Below are 10075 nucleotides of genomic sequence, written 5' to 3' on the forward strand. Positions count from 1 at the left end.
GAGAATGCAAAATATAGTATTTGATATATAGGAGGATATAATTATAGGAGACAACAACTTAAAGTAAATGTAATCTGTAGGTGACTGGTGTACATAATATATGGGCCTTCAATATACTGTATAGGAGAATAATCTATTGGTTAATGCAGTCTATAGGGGATTCAGTATACATTATAGGAGACTGTTGTACAATGTATTATCTATAGCAGGCTGTGATGTACAACGTGTGATCTATAGGAGATGGATGTACAATGTGTGATCTATAGGAGGCTGTGATGTACAATGTGTGGGCTATAGGGGACTGTTGTACAATGTGTGAGCTATAGGGGACTGATGTACAATGTGTGAGCTATAGGGGACTGATGTACAATGTGTGATCTATAGGAGATGGATGTACAATGTGTGATCTATAGGAGACTGATGTACAACGTGTGATCTATAGGGGACTGATGTACAATGTGTGATCTATAGGAGATGGATGTACAATGTGTGATCTATAGGAGACTGATGTACAACGTGTGATCTATAGGAGGTGGATGTACAATGTGTGATCTATAGGAGATGGATGTACAATGTGTGGGCTATAGGGGACTGTTGTACAATGTGTGAGCTATAAGGGACTGATGTACAATGTGTGAGCTATAGGGGATTTATATACAATGTGTTATCTATAGGAGACTGATGTACAATGTGTGAGCTATAAGGGACCGTTGTACAATGTATTATCTATAGGGGACTTATATACAATGTGTGATCTATAGGAGACTGCGATGTACAAGGTGTGAGCTATAGGTGTCTGCGCTGTACAATGCAATAATGGCTCACGTATAATGCCTTATATGACACAATATAAACGTTTCTGCTTCTTTGTGATCTTCTCTGTCGCTTTCTGTGATTGCGGCTGAAGATCCCCCTGATCTCACTCTTCTCACAGCTGAGGGTTTGTTACAGTTGCGTCCGGTCTGGACAATTCTCTGCCAGAGAAACTGATAGACCTTCACGGAAAACCTGAAGAAACGAATCCAAAACCAAGAAACTCTCCCAAGTTACAGCAAGAAATGCAAATGGAGCCGGTGACACCCGAAAAGGTGAAGTGCAGAAAGTAAAGCCAGGGCTCCAGACTGACAGTGTATCTGCACTGGCACAATGTAACAGACACTCTGCTGTGAACAGTTTTAGGTCAGGACAGGATTCCAGCCTCTGAAAGAGCCCAATAATGTTTCCAATTACTGACAGCAGAAAGCCACTTAGAGCAATGGTGGGGTGCAGCCGGCTGTGGGAGGGGTACAGCCTGCAATGGTGGGGTGCAGCCGGCTGTGGGAGGGGTACAGCCTGCAATGGTGGGGTGCAGCCGGCTGCGGGAGGGGTACAGCCTGCAATGGTGGGGTGCAGCCGGCTGCGGGAGGGGTACAGCCTGCAATGGTGGGGTGCAGGCGGCTGCGGGAGGGGTACAGCCTGCAATGGTGGGGTGCAGCCGGCTGCGGGAGGGGTACAGCCTGCAATGGTGGGGTGCAGCCGGCTGTGGGAGGGGTACAGCCTGCAATGGTGGGGTACGGCCGAATGCGGGAGGGATACAGCCTGCAATGGTGCAGTATGGCCGAATGCGGGAGGGGTACAGCCTGCAATGGTGGGGTGCAGCCTGCAATGGTGGGGTATGGCCGAATGCGGGAGGGGTACAGCCTGCAATGGTGGGGTATGGCCGAATGCGGAAGGGGTACAGCCTGAAATGGTGGGGTACGGCCGGCCGCAGGAGGGGTACAGCCTGCAATGGTGGGGTATGGCCGAATACGGGAGGGGTACAGCCTGCAATGGTGGAGTACGGACGGCCGCAGGAGGGTACAGCCTGCAATGGTGAGGTATGGCCGAATGCGGGTGGGGTACAGCCTGCAATGGTGGGGTACGGCCAGCTGCGGGAGGGGTACAGCCTGCAATGGTGGGGTACGGCTAGCTGCGGGAGGGGTACAGCCTGCAATGCTGGGGTGCAGCTGACTGTGGGAGGGGTACAGCCTGCAATGCTGGGGTGCAGCCGGCTGTGGGAGGGGTACAGCCTGCAATGGTGGGGTACGGCTAGCTGCGGGAGGGGTACAGCCTGCAATGCTGGGGTGCAGCTGGCTGTGGGAGGGGTACAGCCTGAAATGTTGGGGTGCAGCCTGCAATGCTGGGGTGCAGCCGGCTGTGGGAGGGGTACAGCCTGCAATGGTGGGGTGCAGCCTGCAATGCTGGGGTGCAGCCGGCTGTGGGAGGGGACGGGCCGGGAATCTGTGGCCAGTATGTACCTTGCTGGCAGCATTAGGGGGTACAGGCAGCCGCTGGCACCCGCCCTCATGGCTTTGTGTTAATGAGGCGTCTATATAAACTGTTCCCTGGATAATCCGGGAATCTCCTCATTAATTATGTAACGTCCCGTTCATTTATCATTATTATTTCCTCATTACTTCACACACAAGGAGCCAGGAGTGGCCCGAACTGCAGCTACCGGAGGCGAAACCGGCACCACCGGCTCCAGCCACACAATCCGGGCCAACACGGTTACCTAAAGGGGCTCTCTACCTACATAGGGGAAGACCACCCGGTGTAAGTCCGGTCCAGCCCCTCTCTGCCCTCAGCCCCCGGAGCCCACCTCACTGGTGGGGAATCACTGACCAGTCCTCGTCACAATGAGCCTCCATCATCCAGACTGTCAGATGGGAGCAGTGATCCCAGGGCTGGCGGCAGGCACCAGTGATCCCAGCGCTGGCGGCAGGCACCAATGATCCCAGCGCTGGCGGCAGGCACCAATGATCCCAGCGCTGGCGGCAGGCACCAGTGATCCCAGCGCTGGCGGCAGGCACCAGTGATCCCAGCGCTGGCGGCAGGCACCAGTGATCCCAGCGCTGGCGGCAGGCACCAGTGGTCCCAGCGCTGACGGCAGGCACCAGTGGTCCCAGCGCTGACGGCAGGCACCAGTGGTCCCAGCGCTGGCGGCAGGCACCAGTGGTCCCAGCGCTGACGGCAGGCACCAGTGGTCCCAGCGCTGACGGCAGGCACCAGTGATCCCAGCGCTGGCGGCAGGCACCAGTGATCCCAGCGCTGACGGCAGGCACCAGTGGTCCCAGCGCTGACGGCAGGCACCAGTGGTCCCAGCGCTGACGGCAGGCACCAGTGGTCCCAGCGCTGACGGCAGGCACCAGTGGTCCCAGCGCTGGCGGCAGGCACCAGTGGTCCCAGCGCTGACGGTAGGCACCAGTGATCCCAGCGCTGGCGGCAGGCACCAGTGGTCCCAGCGCTGACGGTAGGCACCAGTGATCCCAGCGCTGGCGGCAGGCACCAGTCCCATGACCTCGCTCATTACAATTCTCACATTTCCTCGGAGCGACCCTTTAGTCTCAGAAGTCTCCTCGCTTTATGGGACAGTTTAGATCCTGTTGCTTACATGGCACCAACATATTCCACAGCGTTGTACAGAGCTGCACATCTCAGTCTTTCCTCAGGTTTCACCATCTCATAAATCAGATCTGGGGATAGAAGAGAGCAGAGATGAGGTCAGGATAGTGGGAGCGGATCCTGGATAAAACAGATCACAGGAGATCCTGTCATGTGTTAATGCAGTCAGGATCCGGTTGTCACGCATCAACTGATATTCACCGACCTCCTCAGGATCAGCAAATACCGTCATATCATCCGACCAACTAACATCTGCCACTCAAGTCATAGGAACCTTCACAGCAGCACAAAGCGCGTCAGGGGGGCAGGCGGCGGGGCGCGTCAGGGGAGCAGACACGGCGGGGCGCGTCAGGGGAGCAGGCGGCGGGGCGCGTCAGGGGAGCAGGCGGCGGGGCGCGTCAGGGGAGCAGGCGGCGGGGCGCGTCAGGGGAGCAGGCGGCGGGGCGCGTCAGGGGAGCAGGCGGAGGGGCATTTGGGGGGCACAAACTGGAAATTACAAGGCTTAAAGAGGTCGTCCAACACTAACATTGATGGTCAATCCTGAGGACAGGTCATCAATGTCTGATCGGCCGGGGTCCGACACCACAAATCCCCGCGGATCAGCTGTTCTCGGTGCTGATGGCAGCAGCGGCCGGAAATGCTCAGTTCTGGAGCTGCTCCGTCTTAGGAGGCGGATGTGCAGTACCGGCTGTGGCCACTATGAGAAGGCGGAGCAGCTGCGGGACTGAGCATTTCCTACCACCTGCCGCCACTGGCACCGAGAACAGCTGATCGGCGGGTATGCCGGGTGTCGGTCCCTGACTGATCAGACATTGATGACCTATCCTAAGGGGCACTTTGCACACTACGACATCGCAAGCCGATGCTTGTGATGCCGAGCGCAATAGTCCCTGCCCCCGTCGCACATATGATATTGTGTTATAGCTGCCGTAGTGAACATTATTGCTACGGCAGCTTCACATGGACTCACCTGGCCTGCGACGTCGCTCTGGCCGGGTCGTGCGGTGTCACATCCCGCCCACCTCCTTCCTTCCGCATAGCTGGTGGCGGCAGGTAGGAGATGTTCCTCGCTCCTGCGACTTCACACACAGCGATGTGCGCTGCCGCAGGAACGAGGAACAACATCGTAACATCGGTCCTTCCCAAATTATGGAAAGGACCGATGCTGCACCGATCATACGATTTCGACGCTTTTGCGCTCGTTAATCGTAGTAAAAATGATTCACATACTGCGATGTCGACAGCGAGGCCGGATGTGCGTCACTTTTGATTTGACCCCACTGACATCGCACCTGCGATGTCGTAGTGTGTAAAGTACCCCTAAGAATTGATCATCAATGTTAATAGTGGACGACCTCTTTAAAGGAAATCTGTCACCAGGTTTTTGCCACCTAATTTGAGAGCAGCATAATGTAAGGGCAGAGACCCTGATCCCAACGATGTGTAACTTACTGGGCTACTGTCGTTTTGATAAAATCACTGATTAATCAGCAGAGGATTATCATTACAGGAGTACTTGTCTGGCTGCAGGTAGTCCAGCATATTCCTGAGCTCTGTATAACTGCGAGATCTGCAGCAGAGGAGACAGCAGACAGCTCAGTAAGTGACATCGCTGGAATCAGGGGCTCCGTCTCTGTTATGCTGCTCTCAGATGTTGGAGCAAGCTGCTGACAGATTCCCTTTAAATAGAATTGTAGAACTTTCTCTGACGTCATGAGAAAAATCTTTAGGTCCCCCCCTGGCCCCGGGCAAAATGCTACTAATACAAAAAGTTTCTTCCTTCTGCAATCATGCAAATAAAGCTTAATCATCCAGGAGCCGAAAACCTGTCCTGACATAGTCGTGCGCACAGCTGAGGGTCTGCCGCAATGTTTCCAGTATAGGCCGTTTCTTACAATGTCAGGCTGGGGCTCAGGCCATTTCGTTCACAGAGGATTGTCTGGGGTGATACATTGTAACAAACCCTCCTGTATGTATAGGTTTCCTGATCTGTGTGATGGTCCCGGTGTCCGGCCGCTTCCCAGGACCCTTCCATCTTCTATATAAACTTTACCTCTGGCTGCCAATACTAAACCCTACTCCTACATCATACTCCCCGTCTGTCCGGCTTGGGGACATGATCCATTATTGGGGTCAGTGGCTGCAGCTCATGAATTAGCATTGGCCCCCGCGCAGGAACAGTGTACACCACCCCCCCCCCACCCCCGCGCAGGAACAGTGTACACACCCCCCCCCCCGCGCAGGAACAGTGTACGCCACGCCCCCCCACGCAGGAACAGTGTACAGTGTACGGGACCCCCCGCGCAGGAACAGTGTACGCCCCCCGCAGGAACAGTGTACGCCCCCCCCGCAGGAACAGTGTACGCCCCCCCCCGCGCAGGAACAGTGTACAGGCCCCCCCCGCGCAGGAACAGTGCACAGGCCCCCCCCGCGCAGGAACAGTGCACAGGCCCCCCCCCCGCGCAGGAACAGTGTACAGGCCCCCCCCGCACAGGAACAGTGTACAGGGCCCCCCCGCGCAGGAACAGTGTACAGGCCCCCCCCGCGCAGGAACAGTGTACAGGCCCCCCCCCGCGCAGGAACAGTGTACAGGCCCCCCCCCGCGCAGGAACAGTGTACAGGCCCCCCCCGCGCAGGAACAGTGTACAGGCCCCCCCCGCGCAGGAACAGTGTACAGGCCCCCCCCCGCGCAGGAACAGTGTACAGGCCCCCTCCGCGCAGGAACAGTGTACAGGCCCCCCCCGCGCAGGAACAGTGTACAGGCCCCCTCCGCGCAGGAACAGTGTACAGGCCCCCCCCGCGCAGGAACAGTGTACAGGCCCCCCCCCGCGCAGGAGCAGTCCAATAAGTCATAGTAATGCACAATCCCACCGGATCTGGATGTGTCCCCCCTGACCCCGGGGCCCCTGTATGGCCGCACAGGCTGCACCAATGATATGCACCACTCCTGGAGCACGGCTGCGGCGGAGTCGGCGGTTACATCACTTTATGTCACATCTTATCTGTTATCTCACCGCAGGAGATCCGATGCAATAAATCTGTCATCTGCGATGTAGGAAGGAATCCTCCCATCATGTCACCGCCGCACGTCCATCATTCATCTGAGGATACCGGGGTTCTCCAGCTGATGGGGACTCCCCATGACTGATGATTAGTCGCTTATGATGCTACCATGCCCCACCTCTCTGATTTACACTGCAGCTCTGCTCCATTGATGCTGAGCTCTGATCAGTAACCCCAGCTCAGCGGCATTGGCTGAAGTAGTGTGAAAACCTCCCTGTCTCATCAAGATGCTGAACACTTGCTCCCTTCCCCATGCTTTATACTGCAGCACTGCTCTATCAGGGGCACAGGGCCTCTAATTTCTGGGAGCCTCAGGCAGTCGTCTCCAGGTTGATGACATAAGTAGCACAATGCGGACGCCGGCCATGGTCGGTTTTTAACTCAGTTTCTGTTCCAAAAACTTTTCATAAAAAAAATCAGTGTGTACAGACCCTTAAAGAAAACTTCAGACTCTGAGCATTTATGTTTTGCTCACTGATCTGGTGCCATTAATTCCACAGCACTTTACGTACATCGGATAACACCTCCTGGCAAAAAGTGCCCGCAGGTCGGAGCTATTAACAAGTAACATTACTGTCCCACCATAACCCGGCCTTCACTCCGGGCGGAGTCCTCCTTAATATTGTGCTGCTGCTGATCATCACATCTGGGCTTCACCTCCTATATCCAGCACAGCACGCCCCGGTGATCCGCATCCATACCCAGCACCCGGCCCATCCTCGCCCCTGAACACAGAAACACAACAGATTAACATAAATTATGGCGCAAAAGGCGGAGAGGAGACGAGGAGCTGAACGAAAATAAACTCATTAAGACACATGAATCACGGGAGGAAAAAGAAAGGCACACCCAAGAAGAAGCCGCCAACACCGGACCGGAGCCTGAATAGGTGATAGACCCCTCCCCTCCCAAAAATGTGCAGACGAGGGGCCCAGGACATAAGGGGTCACTATCGCCTCAAAGCGGTGGAATTGTGCATTGTGAGGGGCTACCAACACTGGACTGCAGGCTGAATATGTGATGGACCCTCCAAAAGTGTGCAGACCAGGGGCCCAGGACATAAGGGGTCACTATCACCTCCAGAGCGGTGGAATTGTGCATTGTGAGGGGCTACCAACACTGGACTGCAGGCTGAATATGTGATGGACCCCCCAAAAGTGTGCAGACCAGGGGCCCAGGACATAAGGGGTCACTATCGCCTCCAGAGCAGTGGAATTTTGCATTGTGAGGGGCTACTAACACTGGACTGCAGGCTGAATATGTGATAGATCCCCCCCCCCAACAGTGTGAAGACCGGGGAGGACATAGCGTGCAGCCATACAGGGCCTAAAAGACATAAGGGGTCACTATCGTCTCCAGAGCAGTGGAATTGTGCATTGTGAGGGGGTACCAACACTGAATTGCAGGCAAAATATGTGATGGACCACCCTCCCAAAAGTGTGCAGACCAGGGGCAGAGATATGGTGCAGCCATACAGGGGCCTGAGACGTAAGGGGTCACTATCGCCTCAGAGCGGTGGAATTGTGCATTGTGAGGGGCCTCCAACACTGGACCGGAGCCTGAATATGTGATGGACCCCCCAAAAGTGTGCAGACCAGCAGCAGAGATACGATGCAAGACGTAAGGGGCCATTATCATCTCCAGAGCCGGGGAATTGTGCATTGTGAGGGGCTACTAACACTGGACTGCAGGCTGAATATGTGATAGACACACACCACCCCCCCCCCCCCCCAACAGTGTGAAGACCGGGGAGGACATAGCGTGCAGCCATACAGGGCCTAAAAGACATAAGGGGTCACTATCGCCTCAGAGCGGTGGAATTGTGCATTGTGAGGGGGTACCAACACTGAATTGCAGGCAAAATATGTGATGGACCCCCCTCCCAAAAGTGTACAGACCAGGGGCAGAGATATGGTGCAGCCATACAGGGGCCTGAGACGTAAGGGGTCACTATCGCCTCAGAGCGGTGGAATTGTGCATTGTGAGGGGCTACTAACACTGGACTGGAGCCTGAATATGTGATGGACCCCCCAAAAGTGTGCAGACCAGCAGCAGAGATACGATGCAAGACGTAAGGGGCCATTATCATCTCCAGAGCCGGGGAATTGTGCATTGTGAGGGGCTACTAACACTGGACCGCAGCCTGAATATGTGATAGACCCCCCCCTCCCCCAATTCATTAAAATGGGAGCACAATAAAGAGGCGCAAATTCAAAGATGCTTTTTTTGCCTTCTTATGACTTTGAGTAAAAAGATTTATGACCCTTTCAATAATCTTGGATCACACGTTCACCTGCACAGAACACAATGGAGACCGCTCCTCCACTATTGGACCATTGCACAAAAGCTTTACGACAAATCGAAAACCAGCAAATGATGAATTAAGCTAAACATCTGAAAAAGAAAAAACACACCCGTATTGGCAAACAATAAGAAAAAAACAAAAACACATTAAACAATGAATACAGCACAAGTAAAAGTCACCAATACAACAATTTTTAAGCCAAAAAAAAAAAGTATATAAATGGGCGGCTGTGTCTGCGCTGCTGCTGGTCTGTGCTGCCTGCGCTGCTGCTGCGCTGCTGCTGGTCTGTGCTGCTCTGCGCTGCTGCTGCTCTGCGCTGCTGCTGCTCTGCGCTGCTGCTGGTCTGTGCTGCTCTGCGCTGCTGCTGGTCTGTGCTGCTCTGCGCTGCTGCTGGTCTGTGCTGCCTGCGCTGCTGCTGGTCTGCGCTGCTCTGCGCTGCTGCTGGTCTGCGCTGCTCTGCGCTGCTGCTGGTCTGTGCTGCTCTGCGCTGCTGCTGGTCTGTGCTGCTCTGCGCTGCTGCTGGTCTGTGCTGCTCTGCGCTGCTGCTGGTCTGTGCTGCTCTGCGCTGCTGCCTGCGCTGCCTCCTGCGCTGCTGCTGGTCTGCGCTGCGCTCCTTCTACGGTGCCTCCTGCCTGGTTTGGGGTTTGGTAACGATCGTTCTGCCCCAAAGACTTTATAGCAAAGTAACAAAGAATAAAGCTGGCCGAGTGTTTACAAACTGTCTGAGGACGAGATCCAAGGAAAAGTGCGCCATTGTCAGTGATTGGGTCACTGAGCCGGGGGTCCGTCTGTTTATCACACACTGCAGTGTCCGGGGCACAATGAGACCATTCACGGACCCCCCCTCCCTCTCCCCATAATCTGGGCTTGGTGGCTTCATTATTGAGAGGACATGACTGTACAACCCAATTAATTAAGCCCAAGCAGCGAATTCTTCAGTACATAATGTTCTTTATATGTTCATTCTGTACAGACGCAAAGATGGCGACGCCGACTCCCCAAAAGCCGCGACGCAGACTCCCCAAAAGCCGCGACGCAGACTCCCCAAAAGCCGCGACGCAGACTCCCCAAAAGCCGCGACGCAGACTGCCCAAAAGCCGCGACGCAGACTGCCCAAAAGCCGCGACGCAGACTGCCCAAAAGCCGCGACGCAGACTCCCCAAAAGCCGCGACGCAGACTCCCCAAAAGCCGCGACGCAGACTCCCCAAAAGCCGCGACGCAGACTCCCCAAACCACCGACGCAGACTCCCCAAACCACCGACGCAGACTCCCCAAACCACCGA

The sequence above is a fragment of the Anomaloglossus baeobatrachus genome, chromosome 11, assembly GCF_048569485.1.
Source record: "Anomaloglossus baeobatrachus isolate aAnoBae1 chromosome 11, aAnoBae1.hap1, whole genome shotgun sequence".
NCBI lineage: Eukaryota > Metazoa > Chordata > Amphibia > Anura > Aromobatidae > Anomaloglossus > Anomaloglossus baeobatrachus.